Source organism: Taeniopygia guttata, chromosome 6 (genome assembly GCF_048771995.1).
Source record: "Taeniopygia guttata chromosome 6, bTaeGut7.mat, whole genome shotgun sequence".
Taxonomy (NCBI): Eukaryota; Metazoa; Chordata; class Aves; order Passeriformes; family Estrildidae; genus Taeniopygia; species Taeniopygia guttata.
Genome location: NC_133031.1, coordinates 30,597,625 through 30,613,297, shown reverse-complemented (window position 1 = coordinate 30,613,297; position 15,673 = coordinate 30,597,625). Strand labels below are relative to the sequence as shown.

At 43.2% G+C, this 15,673-nt stretch overlaps 1 long non-coding RNA gene across 1 annotated transcript in view; it reads left to right on the top strand.

Annotated features, from left to right (window-relative positions):
* LOC121470160 (uncharacterized) overlaps positions 1 to 15,673 on the top strand; it is a 63,505-nt gene that overhangs the window by 43,739 nt on the left and 4,093 nt on the right. Inside the window, exon 2 of the long non-coding RNA XR_012056772.1 lies at positions 11,150 to 11,317. This is a non-coding gene — a long non-coding RNA (uncharacterized lncRNA). The remainder of the gene's footprint in view (positions 1 to 11,149; positions 11,318 to 15,673) is intronic.

Below are 15,673 nucleotides of genomic sequence, written 5' to 3'. Positions count from 1 at the left end.
GGTGGATTCTTCTAATTGAACACGAGTGGATGTTTAAAGCTGAACAAATCCTGAGGTTTCTGTTCTGTCCATGGAGCAAGAGAGAAGCAGCCATGCACCCTGACTGGCCTGTTGTAGGTACCTGCTTCAGGGTGGCATGAATCTGAGTTTCTCACAGTCTCACTCACTGCAGACTCCTCCATGAATGAAAAAATGCCCCTAGCTGGTAACCTGTTAGTTACCTTGTCATTAAACCACACTGCCAACCTCTCAGAGATTAATTCCAGCCTGTTTTGTCATTTCCTTGGGTTAGACTCCTGATACTTCAAGTTCCACTACAAAAGGCCTCCAGTACCTCAAATTAAGACAGAAGAACCTTGTGGTGACCCGCTTGAGCTATGGGAGAGCTGACCCCACCAGTAGGTCTGAACAGGCAGGTGTCAAGGTCACTGTGCTGTGATGAGAGCCTTTCTCTGTTTGTTAATGTAAAACATCAGGGAGTCATGGCTTCATTCTAGCACAGACCAGATTAGACCATTTTTACAATAGAAGTTTTCATAGGCTAGAAAATATTACTTCCCCTTTCATCACTCTAAAAGACTATTCCAGAAGGCAGACAAAAAATTTCACTAAACACCAGCTGACTTTAAATTTTGGCTTCCATGCAGGGGCCAATATTATCTTTCCTAGGCTAACAAGAGTCAGACCATTCAGTTTTGATGCTGTGAGGCTCAGACTTTACTCTGCTATTTGTTATTTGGGTCATTGCTCTTGTCTCAGAGCCTGAGCAGGGGACTGAGCATGGATTGTGCTGCACCAGGTTAAAAGAGCTGGAAAAACAGTTTCTCTCACAAAGAGAGATCAAGAGCTGAGGTTTTCCTCCAGACCTGAGCTGTAGCAAGGCTGCAAGAGCAGCACTATGTCATAGTGCAGACTTTGGGCAGAGATGTTCAAGGTGAGCCAGAAGATCTGGGCTGTTTCTCCTCCTTTGGAAATGTTCAGTGACTGGGGAGGTTCTCCAGAGCTGTCACTGCTTCTCAACTCCATGTTCTCACAATTGCTTTCCCTCATGATCTTCACTACTCTGTTGGCATTTCAGCACATCTGAATCTCTTAGATTTCTCGTTGCCCTTACTTTTCTCCCCGATTTCTCTGAGAAAATTCAGATTTTCCACACGTTGTTATCTGCGGGTCCCATCTCTGCCTCCTTGCTGCAAGTGGTTTGCATGGTGGTTTCTCCTGTCATGTTTTTATCAGGCCTTCTCCAGTAACATTCCTGCATTTGCCCATTTTTGCCCAAGGTTTTGTTTACCTTCTCTATCTGCTCTGGGTCCACATGTTTTGAGGCTGTTGGATTTCTCATAATTGCACGGTTTGTGTATTTTTTTTTAAAGGGTTGGGGTTTTATCTTGCTAAGATTTATGTTTCTCTTTTCTTCCTGCATTGGCCTGTTCATTTAAAAAAACTTTCTTTTAATCAAATGAAAGGAATTAAAAATGAGGAGGGAAAGCCCAAGAATTTAAATTCCAGTCTTCTTTCTACCACAAGGAACCAAAAATTCTTTCTATTTAAGACAATCAGAGATTTTATCATTGTGACTGGTTTCCATTAACTTTGTAAGTAGAAAGACATTTAGTAAAGTTGAAAGCTGTCTCTTACATGATGACAGACTTTGCCTGTTTTAATATTTTTACTGGTTAACTACCAAATCCCAAGTCTACCACTGTCTACAGCCAACATTTAGTGTTCACTACTCCTCTGGCAAGAAACATGACTTAGAAATATCTCTTTCCTACTAAGCTTTTGAAATGTATAGTGTTTTGTGTTAGAAAAATAGCAGTCTTAACATGTGAAAGAAATTGCCACAGCAAGGCCTCCCACCACAGAGAAAGAAACAGCAGAAGAAAGGATGAAAAGTGTTAGGCAGAGACTTTTCTTCAGCAAACACAAGCCATGAGAGTCTACTCTAAAAATACTGGTGCACACACCTGAGGCAGGATGAACTGGTTATATAGATTGAGAAACTGGTTAAACCAATGGTGGTGCCACGCTGGGATGCAGTGATGCCAAGAGGGATTTTCTTTCTAGAAGTCAGAACCCAGTTTAGTCATGTTGCAACCCTTATTGTTGCTGTCAGCGTGCCAAATGAAGCCCTGGAGCCTGGGATGTCACCTGCCCCCACAGCTGGTGCCACGGCCACCTGCAGCTGCTCTCACTCCTCTCTTTGCTCAGGAAAATGGGAACAAAGGCAGCTAAAAGAATTCTGAGCAGGGATGTGTATAAGCAGTATTGATTGGATACTTCCAGCTTCAATTTCAGGTCCAACCAACAGCAGGAGGGCACTGCCAGCCCAGTTGTGTTGTGAGGAGTAAAAACACACCCCCCTGGGAGAGTTATGCTGTAAAAATGGCTGTGTAGGTAGAGCAGATGTCCAAAGCGCTGCTCCCAGCACAGCTGGCTCAGGGACCCCACAGAAACCAGTTCTGGTGGCTGCCTGCTCCTCCTGGCTGCTGGGCAGGGGCACAGGGGAGGGCAGTGATGCCCACCCAGCCTGCCCGGTGCTGCTGATCTGAGACCCCTCATCCTCCACCTGGTTTTCCCCCTCTGCTGAGGAAATCAGACACAAAGCAAGGCATTTTGCTGTGCCTGTGAAAGGAGAAATTTGCTCTTTCTGGTTCTTCTGAGCTTTGTCTTCCGTGCTGCAGAGTTCATCTGGCCCCAGTGACACATGACAAATGTCCCAAAGCTGCCTCCACCTTCTGCAGCCAGGCTGCCTCGTGGTTTCCAGCTGCTTTAGTCTAGAACAGCTGTCTGTTTTAGACTAAAGGCCAGACAAGTCAGACTTGGATAGAGGACTGAGAAGAGAGACAAACTCCTCCCTTAACCCATATCCCACCTGCCCAGCTTTTTTTCCTTACAGTTTCTTGGGAAAGCTTTTCTGTTACAAATTTTTTTCTCTGATGTTCCTCTACACTGCTTCTGCCTTCAGTATCTGAGCTTCTGAAAGGCTCCAATACTACAAAAAGTTGGGAAAAAAAAATCAAAGAAGGCCCATAAAGCTTTGCAAAATTCCCTTCAAGAGGGTTCCAGGGCTCCCCAGCAGGGATGGTGTGGAGTCACAAGGGGAGTCTCCTCCAAGGCAGGCAGGGGAGGACTCAGTCAACCCAAACACCACCTAATCCCTCAGAACTGCAGTTTTGGCTTTTCATCCTGTTTGCTTCTCCTCAGATACATCTGTTGCTAATTTCATTCTCAGTTTATTATCGAAAAAAGTCTTCCTTACTTAATTATTAGGAACAGAGAATCCATAATATACTCAAAGCTGTGAAAATGTAATCCTGGATAATTTTTTACTCTCTGAGAAAAGTCACTAGGACTGATCTATTCTTTCAATCAAGTACACCCATTTAGTTTATTTTTAACATTCCTTTCATTATGTTATGAGCTTCTTAAGGATAATGAAATAATTGCTTGTCTCTTTGATTGATCTTTGTTTTGAAAGGGAACTTTAATAGTGTTATTTCTAGAGCAGGCTTACAATATAATACAATTAAAGGAAAACATGACACTAAAACACATTAAAGCACATGTTCCAATAATTAGACCTACAATTCTTGTCAACCAGAGCCCTGTGAAGGGAGGAGTTACTGTAAAAATTTATGAGGGAATAATTCATATTATTCTGCCTAATAAAGGAAATACATTAATAATGACATTTTATGACATTGTGTAGCTGTGGCAATCAGTGAACAAGTTCCTTCCTCAGACTGCTCTGGAAAGCTGGAAACATGCTACAGGGGATCCCTGGCATTTTATTTTGTTAACATGAAAACATGTCAGTAGGAAGTGGTGCAGAGGAGAGCTTTGACAAGCTCTGGACTTCCAGAACTATGAATTCTATTTTGCACAATTGTCTGAGGTAGCAAATGGTGAGGGAATGCAAAACCTGATATCATGGGGTAAATCTGAAATGTGGATCTGCATACATGCAAATCAAAAGGCAAAACAAAAGGGGTGAAGAAAGCAGAGATCCTGGACCTGGATGTTTCATGCTGCCAGGCAGGAATATAGTGGTGCTGATGATTAGACTGCAAATGAGATAGTATAGACAGATTATACTAGACTGAATAGGCAGACATCTCCCACAAAGAATTAAACAGAATTGGTCAGAAGAGCCTTTCACCATGTTAGGACACTGATACAAGAGCAAGACTGTAGCACTGGTGTCAAGGATTTTCTAAAATGAACTTTCTTTTCCACTTCCTGTAACCTTATTTCTCAGAAAGAAGGCTGAGATCCCAGATAATCAAAATACTCAGTTTTGGTGGGGTTTTTAAGGTCCAGTTGCATTCAATTTAAGTATCTGGGGTTTGGCAAGAAAGGGTGGAATGGTGGAAATTTTTCACTTTTTTTGAACCCTAAACCAAATAATCTTGTCTTCATTTAAGATCAGCGAAATCACTTAGAGACTGCTTAGAGTTTCGTTGGATTTGTACTGGACACACAGCCTGCCCTCTGCCTTGGAGGAAAGGACAAGTGGGTCTGGAGCATCCCAGGGAGCTCTCTGTGGGTGCATGTGGATCAATCCTCTGATGAGGTTTCAGTGATTTTGCAGTGAGTTTTTATAGCAAATGCAGATTTTCTAACGATAATGACTGTCTTTAACATCCACTCACACGTGGCACACACAGTGCAAACCCACATCAGCACTTGAGCAATATCTGGCAGGGTGATTTGGCAGCTTAGGAGGGAAAGGGAAAACTCTTGAGTGAACTAGGAAGGTTTAGGTCATGCTCTGCACTTGTCCAAACTGGAATCACAGGTTTTATACTTCTGCTTTGGAGAGGCTGGGCCACTGTTCAAAGCTGACCACCGTTACTTCTCCTGTGTGCATGGCATCTCCAGGTCTTCTCTCAGAGCTCTCCTGGCTCTAGGGAATGTAAGAAGCAATTCCAACCTGGGGCTATCCAGAATTCAGAGCTCATGCTGGGAAAGGACAGTGCCCTTCTTTTTCAGGAGTTCTGCAAGCCCGTGTTCGTGAGCACAGATGACGGCAATAATGCCTTTGGGAGAATCTTGGCACACTGGGACTGACTGTTTTTCTGATGGAGAGCTGAGATAGGATAGGAGAAACCTTTATCCTCTGGCTGAGCAAGAACATCTTGAATCTGTTTATATGTGTATGAAAAAAATTAATCAAACCTCCACAGGCGAGATTCCTCAAGGATGATAAACACTCGGCTGCACAAGAAGTATGGGTTAACCTGCAGAGCTGTTTAACTCCAGATACACTTGAGGAGCAAGGCTGTGGGGCACATGTAGAGAAATACCACCACGAGAGGACCAGCATTTTCTGTGCACAGAGCAGGTACTGGGCCACTCCAGTTTTACCCACTTGGGTGTCTTTCAATCTCTGTTACTAACAAAGCCAACAAATATTATTCCCCTCCTTGCTTTTATTTGGTGTCCCAGAGGTCAGAACCTGATCTCTGCCAGGATGAGTAAGGATCCTGGCTCGGTGGCAGATGATCTCTGACTTTCAGTTTAAGGAGGATTAAAAAGAAATCAAACACAGCAATGAAACACTGGTTTCTCTGGAAGATGGGTAGGGGTGAAAGCGAGCTCAGCCTCACCTCTGCATGACTGAGACAGATGATGGTTGGATGTAAAAGTGGCTTAGTTTAGCCTGAGAGGTAAAAGGGGGGGCCCTGCTTGGTTTTATTCCCCATCCCACCTTCCCTGCAGCCCAAGAACTGAGGAAAGCCTCAAGTGAGACAAGTAGCTGGTCAAACCTCAGGTTGGTTGAATCATTCACTCATCATTCCTACACAGCAAGATGCTAATGATAGCTGCCTCTTGGGGGGTGGATTCAAATCCACTTTTCCAGAGAGATTTGAACCTGCCATCTCCCACACCCTGGCTGAGTGCCTTAAATATTTGGTAGAGTATCTGGATATCCTCTGTAAACCTAGGCCAAAAATAGTTTCCAGCTGCAACTATATGACTGATTTGACCTGAGACTACTTGGGAAGGGGTGGGGGATGGCGTCAAGTATTTTATTCACAGAAGAAAAATAATTGCCCTCCCCTATTAAAAAAACTGAAAGGAAGAAGCTCTGTTGCTACAGGAAATGAGCAATGAGATCTTTTAGACAAGGTTAGGAGGCTGCATTAATAAATACCACCTTTTCCAAAACCGTAGTTTGAAAAAACATAGAGTTCTCCCTTTCTCCTTTTGTATATAACCATATATTTTTGAAGTTTCAGGATGTCCTAGAGTCACAGCATATTCTCATCATGTGCACTAATAATGACACACATTTTATGGTTGTTACCCCTGGGAGTGCATGTGGGTATCTCAAATGCACAGTGCCATAAAGACCAAACAATCCACATTCAAATTATGGAATCACAGAATTATTTAGTTTGGAAAAGACCTTTAAGATCATTGAATCTAGATTTTAAAAGGCATTTGAAGTCAGGCTTCTAGAGTCATATTTGGCTTATAAATAAATAACCAAATTTTCACATGTGCTACATTCAGCTTCTCTTAGATCCCAGGCTTGCAGCTGGAAGGACAACATTTCTGAAAATCAGCTTAATTAGGGGCTTGAAAGCAGACTTGAAGTAGAGATTTGCAAAGGGAGTTAGGAGCACAATTTCTGTTGAGAAAAGGTTTAGCAGTTCCTCAAACACAACTTCTAGGTATCCATTAGGAAAATCACAGCTTTGCTGGAAACACCTCTGAATTCCTGAGATTTTGTCCATTTGGCAGCCAGGCACCAAGTGCTGTCGTCTGACCCGAAAAGAAGTCTACTGAGTTCTGGATAACTTATGTAGCCTTTCTTTGGAAAATAAATAAATCACTCAACTGGAAATACTCAAAAAAGCTGGGCATACGTCCAGATACAGTATGCCTAGCTTAGTGGCAAAAAAGTTACGGCACACATCCTGCATTGTCAAGAACACTGAATGTTTTGGCTTCCCTAATAGAAAAACAATAATTCAATCATGTATTATAAAGGAATTTCCTGGAGAAGTTTGGCCCCACTCAATCATCCTATTAGATTTATCCTTAATGTGGAAGAACAGCACATTAGATTCATTACATACATTAGTCCAGCTACGTTCATTTCCAGATGGGTTTCCGTAGAGTAGTCAAAATGCCTAAAAAAAGACGTTTTGAAGATATCTTTATATGTAACTCCTAAAGCATGATAATAACGGTGCAGTCTTACACCACTGGATGCCCAGTAATTCCTCTTTGCAATGGAAGGACACATTTAACACAACTAGCTGTAAGTATTTTATAAATCAATAATGACAGGCCCACAGGGCTGGGATCATTGTTTTATTTTGCTGGCAGGGGCCCACAAGACTAGGATATTATGCAAAGAAGAGAGAGGATGTGTGAGGAGATAGTTATGCTAATATACAGCACTTCCCCCCTCCCTCTCTCCTCCCTGGAGTAACTGTCTTAACATTACACATGGTGATTTGTCCTTGGCAGTTCCAAATCATCTACACCTGTTGGCTCTGGTACACTAAATAAATACCCCATTAAAGATTTCTCTATTCACCAAGAATGAGGAAAATGCAGTTCAAAGTGCACTGGAGTGTTTTAGCTAGCTTTCAGGTGAGAGGAGGTAAATGAGTATCAACACTTTCGAAAATAGGGCTACAGAGCAATCTTTATGCAATTTTAGAGATTTAGCTTCTCTTGAGCCTTGGAGACTTGGTCCTGGCTGGGATCTGGGATGGTGCTGCTGGGAAAGAGCCCTGTGCTCCCATCAGAGCCTGTAAGGGACTGTGTCTATGATGGAGACTCAAGGTCCCTAAACAAAATAAAAGGAGGTGTGTCACCTCTGGAGACAATACTCTCTTCTCATGCAACACTGGATAGAATCCTTTGCTTTAAAGCTTCTCAAGAACCAGAATCTCTTGTGTTTGTGAAGACTACATTGTGTGACATTTCCCAGCTGCCAAAACACAGACCTCAGCAGACTCTTACTGTTGACAGGATAGCTTTTAATTTCTCAGGGTCCTTTAGATGTTTCCCCCTCACATCCTCCTTCATCTCACAAATGTGCCATGTGTCCAGCTTCTTCTTCCTGGATCAGAGACTTGGATGCTGCTGGTTAGCCAAAGGACCAGTGGTCACTTCCCATCAGGGTCCAGAGGAAGAGCAGAACTTTGAGGGGCAGCTTTTGTAAGTGTCTCCATGAGAAAAGCAGAACAGCCTCTTCAGAGGGAAGATGAGCTTATTGTGGGAGGTGGATTTTGCTGTTTGGGAGTACAGCACCTTCTCTGCTGATCACACTGGACACACTGCAGGTGTGCTGAGGTACTATTTCAGTAAAAAAAATCATCCCTGAACTGAAAGTGTATAAAATTGCCGCAAAAACACTCATTACTTTAGTAATAAAGGATACTTAATTAAAGGAGTTCATTTTTTGCTCTATGCTTTTGCACATTCAGGGTGCCCAACGCAGACCAGGACACAGTTGTGATTATGAAGCATCACAGAGCAGCTGGCCCCACTCAGCTGTGCTGGGCTGGGTGCTATTTGGGGCCACCTCTCTGCCAGGGTTACCAGAGACGTGGAAGTTCCACAGCAGGAGTTTTGACTGATGCAGATATGGGGAGTTGTTAATTACACACAGCAAACGACTGCAAACCATCACTCTGACTGTACTTGATGCTGGGAAAGGTTTTACTATTCTTGGATCTGCCACAAAAACATTTCAAGTTGTTACAATGCCTCTCTCTGCAAAGAGGCAGGAGGCTCCAGTATTTCAGCAGTGCCAGTGCAAACAGTTTCCTCACCACCTTCACTCAAGTGTCTCCTAATGATACCCCTGGACCTTGTGTTACACTCCATTACACACATGCTGCCACATATGTAAAATACATCTGCCCTCTGTGCATGTGTAAATATACATGCTTTGCATTCATGCATGTAAAACAGGTATCAGCTTTCCTAAATCCACAGATCTGCAGCTTTACTGGTGCACAAGCATGTCCTCTGCATACTTAGAAATTATAGCAACAAGCTGTGTGTGCCAAGACTTTTCAGGAAGGAATCTGAACCAGGTGACCAGCCAGAAATTTCAATAAGTGCCCATAAAGTGCTGTAACATGCACTGGAGCTGCAGGTTGTGCTCCTCCCTGTGCCAGCAGCAAGGGCAGGCAGGAAGTTTTGTGGTGGCACCCCATCTGTCCTCCTGCACATCCAGAGTTTTTAAGGAATAACTCCTGTAGCCTGCTGGGACAATTTGCCAATAATATAATTTTACATATATTTGAACTGCTTTTGTGGTCTTAGAAAATGTTAAAAGCACACATATTTGTAAAACCTCTGGGTTGCCTGATGTGCTGGAAACTTGCTAGGTGCCTATAATGTTTCAAACTGAATCCTTTTCCTGTTCACTTCTTGCCAGGTTTTCTGTAGTCACAAGGGGTAAAGTTCTCATCTGTCAATTCCAAATTACTGAAAACCCCAAAGTTGAGAATATTACAATTATCAAAATCTCAAAAATGATAAATGAAGGGTCTATTTAGAATATTTTTCTATGTGATCTCCAGCTGTGATGAATCCAGTCCCCACTTTTCAAGTCCTGAGTCCTTTGTTCTGCACTGATGGAAATAGCTTCATACAATTTCCCATATCCCACAGGAACAGTTCACTGTGGTCATTACATTAATTAATCTTTTCTCTGAACTTGCAATGTCCTTAATACTAGATTTGTGTTTGTTGTCAAATTCCATCTGTAAATTTGTAAGTTTGTAATTTTCTTCACCTTTCCTGACAGTCAACACCTTCCTTCCTCAGTGTTCGTGATATCCAGAGCAAAAAAGGGGAAATTGAGATACAGGTCAACTAGACAGTCATTCTGTATATCAGTTTGTTTTTATTGTTTATTAAGAATGGAGAAAACCTGATTTAAAAAGCGAAATCCTTATTAAGTACACTGTTAAAACTAAGTAGTAATTTGGTGTTCTTGCTACAGGGAAGCTTGGCACATTTTTCTTTCTTGCACATTTTCCAGCACTATTTTTCTCCATCACTTTACATCCATTGCAGGAGAGCAAAGCCTCTCCCTGAACAAAGCTCTGCAGACAAACTGGGATTACAGACTGCATCCTGATTTCCTGTATGTTAGGGAAAATATAATATGATGCCAATTACTTCAGGGAGGAATGGCTTTGGATTTATACCACTGTATCTGAGATCATAATTCTTCTCCTTGTGAGTAATTGGGGTCACGTGTCTTCCTTTTTAACTTCACCACTGCAATGCCTACGCCTCATGCTGGAGGGTGAGTAGCCTGAACCATCCCAGATGACTGAGTCATGAACATTTTTTCTAGATGAATACATGAGAGTTTATATGAGAGCAAGTAATTGCTCTTCATATGTGCCTGGGATATTATTTCATTAACCAAACTACTCCCTGTTCATGCAGAAGCCCTAAAGATCAAGCAGCTTCTAGTGCCAAATTAAGCTTTCCTTGGGGTTAGAGCACAAAGCCAAAACTTTTGGGTCCTTTTTCATTGCCTTCCTCAATTTGTGACTTTAGACAAACTCCCTGGGATCTCTGTACATCAGTTACCTGTCTATAAAGTGGAATGAATGCTTAATTTACAGGGGAAAAGAGATGTGAAAGTTAAGCATAAGGGGGCAGATTCTGTCCTTTTACTCATACTGAAACAGTCCTAGGCTCTGTGTTCCCTGACTGTTTGGCTCCATGACATCACCAAGGAAAGCTGCACTTGGTGTAAGTTCATGTGTTTACCCCGGCTCTCCAGGTAGGCAAAACACTCTGGAACAGGCTGAAATTCTCCAGTGAAAGCTGCCCTGTAAATGCAAAATGTTCTTGTGACTCAGGTTCACTCTTTGTTTGGGTACAGATTCAACATCTCACTTCCTTGGCTTATGAGACAGGCTGTTATTACAACACTCTTTCCTACCTCCTAACACCTACTTAAACAGAAATCACTTCTTACTGGTCTCATGTTCAGGGCACAGAAATCTATTTAAACTTCCCCTGTGACATGAAGGAAATCATTAAAATCAGCCTCAACCCCTCTGCCCCAGAGGCATTGCTGTCTTCTTACACCAAACCACTACAGGTAAAACCTTCAGCATGTCTTTAACTCTGCTTTTCTTAGGAAGGACCTCAGCTTCTGAGGCTGAAGAGACTTCTCTGAAGCCATGAGCAAACAGCATGAGAAAGCAAGGGCATGGGGGAAAAAGGAAGTTCTGCTCCCAAAGGAGGGGTTTAACATGGCTGAAGAAGGGAATTAAGACTTCAAACTGAGGCTTTAGCACCATGTTAGGTAAGTGGCACCTTTTAGCATAAAATTGCTGTATGGAGAGCAAGCAGAATATTATCAGCTATGTTTATATAATAATTTTGTATGTTCTTATATTCATTTCATGCATGCATGAGTGGATATATAACCTATAAGGCACTAGAGGTCTGTTTTACCACATTTTCTCCCCATGGTAGTAACTTTTCCTCCCTATGTGTAATGTTTATGCTGTAGTCAACCAGGTTAGTGATAAAAAACTGTTCTTTTCAAAATCCCACAGCTGTAATGGCAGCAGGCTGCTTTAGTACCAGGATGGGGTCAAACAGAATAACCCTGAGCCCAGCAGACACCCACCCAACACCCCCTCACACACACACTGGACACTTCTTACCTTGCTTTTCACAAGCCCAAGAGTCCAAACCCATCTGTGTTCCAGAGATCTATTAGTGCACATGCTAAAGAGCATATTTATGATACCACAAATATTTAAGCATGGTCTCTGCAAGTGGGAGGAGAAGCTGCTCTCTCCAAGAGCTTTTGGCCATAGGATTTCCTTTTCTTGCCAGCCTCCATGTGTCCCCCTGAAGCAATGGGTTTGGCAGGGAGGCCTCAGATAATCATCTGACATCTTTCACAGTGCTCATAAAAAGACATAGGAAGAACTCCTTACATATTATCATATGTATTTGAGTTTCCACAGGACAAAGCAACACTTCAGGAAAGGAAGGAGAAGCATGCAGTGGGTACTAAGGCATTCAGGGAGTCATCTGCCAGGCAGTGGAGTGGGGAAGGAAGGATGCTGCCAAAGTGCCTCATAAAGCTCTGGCCAGCTCCTTCCCTCTTTGCTTTCTTGTTGGGAAAATTCAAGTTTCGTAGCCTAATATATAGTGAGACTGTGGAATGAAATGGGTCAGTGTCAGAGGAGGCTCCCTCCTGAAGGGCTTAGAAAGCCCACTGTGCCAAACAGACTCATTTCTTAGGGAAGTGTACTGCCTTCCTAGAGTTCAGATTAAAGATGTGAAGAGAAAGCTTTCTGCCCTGGTATGAGTGTTGGATTTCTATCCATGACTGATTTTTCAGGTAGGAAGTGACAAATTTGTGACAAGAACTTCAAGCACAATCAAGAGAGACTTCTGGGGCTTGGGACAACAAGTTAAGGGATCAGGAGCACAGGCAGTGTTCTCTTCCACCTTTCCAGTTGCAGGGAATGATGAGGGAAGAAACAGGAAGAGCCAGCAGATCAATAGCTGGCTCCAAGCCTGATGTCATTGGCAGAATTTTGGGGTTTTTGATCATGGGTCAGTTTACACGACGCTGAGCTGGATGCAGCTGGGGTACACCTGTGTCAAAATGGGAAAGGATCTTGCACAGGAATTAGCAGGGCTCATTGAAACAGCTTTAAACTAGATTTGAAGGGGGAAGGGATAAACCCAGGCTTCCTAGAGAGAAGCCTGGGCCAGCACCCCAAAATTTGAGGGACAGGGTGCTGGTGAGGTTTTGATTCTCAGAGAAGTGAGAAGGATCCACAGAACTGCTGTGTTGGTCATCTGGAGAGAAGACAGTCCTCTTTGGGAGACAGATTCATGGAGTTCCTTGGAAGAAGAACTGAAGAGTTCAGGAAGGCTGGGCATTCTTCAGGAAGGAAACTCTCAGGGCTGAGGAGCAGGCTGTTCCCATGTGCTCAAAGATGAGCTGGTGGGGAAACACTGGCACAGGCTGCCCAGGGGAGTGGTGGAGCCACCAGCCTTGGAAATATTTCAAAGTTCAATAGATGTGGTGCTTAGGGACAGGGTTTTGTGGTGGCTTTGGCAGTGCTGTGTTATTGGCTGGACACAGGGACTTTAAAGGTACTTCCAACCTAAGAAATTCTATAATTCTATGATTCTAAAAGATTATTTAAAGTTGATATTCAAGCCAGTATCCTGGTTTGGACTAATAAATAGCTTTCCTGTAATATGCTGCTTTACAGAATGGTTGAAGAGAGAACCAAACTGAACCTCTGCAAAATGGAAGTTATCCTTGTCCCAAAGTTTACATTTTCAGCTGAAAAGAAGGGATCAGGTTCTCTCCCTCAGTCTGAGCAGATTCTTTCTCTGCAAGTAATTGTGCTGATACCAGTGGTAGTGCAATGGAGTTAAAAGATGTCCTGGCATGGTGTAGAAGTCCCTAGCTTTGATTCCAAACACCCATTCACCTTGTTTCCTTACGTATTAAAAAGCTTTAAATGCCCTACAGGCATTGCAGTATATTGGGACTGAGATGCCATGGCTGACCTTTGCTGTCTGCTTGGCTCTCCCAGCCAACATAAAGAAATCCAGGGCCAGAAAGGATGGAGCAAATTTGTCCAAAAAGCCATTTTGTTTCTTCTGATTGTGTTTTTTGATTGTGTTTTTTTTTGTTTTGTTTTGTTTTTCCTCCTCCCTCCAGCCAAATTCCCAGTCACACTGGTGGAGCGAGAATATTTCACTGGATACCCTGATTTAAATAAAGTAGCTCTTTCATTAGCTGATGTAAAGGGTGGCTCCCATGGGCATGGTCCTGCTGCTTCTTTTTTCTTTTCCTGAGCAAAGTCAGCCAGTTAGGTGAAGTACCTGCTCTGTGCCCTCTCTGTGCTGTTACATGCATTTCTTTCATTTCATCATGTCATTTCATGACATGAATACGACTCTGCACATGGCTCTATTTCCCCACAGCATTAATATGGATCTGCACTTAAGGAAACAGGAGGAAAAAGAGAAGCTCCAGAAGACCTCCTTGGTTTATTTAGCTCTCACTGAAACAACATTGGAAAATCTCAGATAGGAAATTTTTATGCTGGCAAAAAGCCAGACAGATTAAATCAAAATGAGCGTCCCAGCAGAAATCTGAGGAGTTCCTCAGGTTTCCAATGAGGTCAGTGATGGGGAGAGCCCTGGCTCAGCCCTGTTAGAGCAACAGCTCCATGAGATAACTGGGTGTTGGTCACCACTATCTTTATCTGGTTATGTCACTGCAGGAGATTAGCAAGCTGATGTAATTCACCCCGGACCAAGCTCATGGCTTGGATGATGAAGATGTAAGGCCATGCTCTGCTCTTCAAGAGCTTGTGATAGGCTTGGGAACCCTGCAACTCCAAAATCTGTGCTTTTGTAAATACATGAATCACCCCAAACAACACCCAATCACAAACTGTGTCACAAGGGGAAGCATTAACAAAAAAGCATTAAAAACACTTCCAGGTGGACAGGAGGAGCTCAAAGGCAGTAATTTTGGGTTGCCTATACCAGCTTAATTGACCCTGTCTAAAAAAATCTCCACCCCTTTAGCTGTCTGGTCCTGTTCTCCTTTCTCCTCCCAGGCTCTCAGCCAGTTTTTAAGTGGCTTGGGGATCCTTGCGTGCCTAAAGGGGATAAATCTTGGAAGAGTCCAATTATTAATCTCTAGAAGTTTCTACTGAGTATATGATTTCTCTTTCAATTTTCTTTCTTATAAATAGATTAATAGTTTAATTCCGTTGCTTTTCAGCTTGAGGCAGAAAAATCTAGCAGGAGTTTTCAGCTTGAGTGGTGAAAGTTTTGTGAGGATATACTGAATGGCAAATAAGACCTTTTCCTGGGAAGTTCTGAGCAACCTTGGCATGAGGTGGGACTCAGGCAGAGCAGGGTGGACTCACAGAATGTTTAGAAGAGCACTCCAGTGGTTGTGCCAGACCCCCAGAGCACTGCGCTGAGTGGGTAAATGTATATGATCTGCCCAGAGGTCTCAAGGAAGCAAGGCTGATTCCTTGTTTCATTTCTTTGATGTGATTGTTCCAGGATCTACTTAACCTGCCTTTCATTGCCATAAAACTCTTTCTTCTCATCTAAATCTTGATGCCATCTTCTCTCTTCCCTCCCCAGAGCTCCATTTCATCTGCTTCTCTCAGATTGCCTCTCCTCTGGTCTGTGGGGATGCCAGAGAGCAGAGCAAAGATATCACAGAACAGAACAGAATACTTTGTCCTCCAATCTCTGCTACCTGCAAGGCTTCAGAAGCAGACCCAGCTCTCACTTGATGTCCATGCAAGTGTCCAACACGCTGGGGTGGATCTGTAGAGAGCTCATCTTTAGTGACCTGTTTATTAAAATTTACAATACTTGGGATCAGCCTTTTATCTCCAAGAAAATAAGTAAATCTGTCCTGTTTCCACAGGGGAGGTAGGGAATGAAGGTGGTGCTGAGCTGGCATTTAGCACCAGCTCCAGGAAAGTATGGAGCAGGGTCCCAGCACCCTCCCCTGCCTCCTGCCAGGCTCCTGGCATCCCCCAGGATGAAGGGAGCTGCTTCTTCTCCAAGCAGTTTTGACATGGCACCATCACTCCAAACCTGCAGTTTCCCCCTGGATCCCAAGATCTCTTCCCTG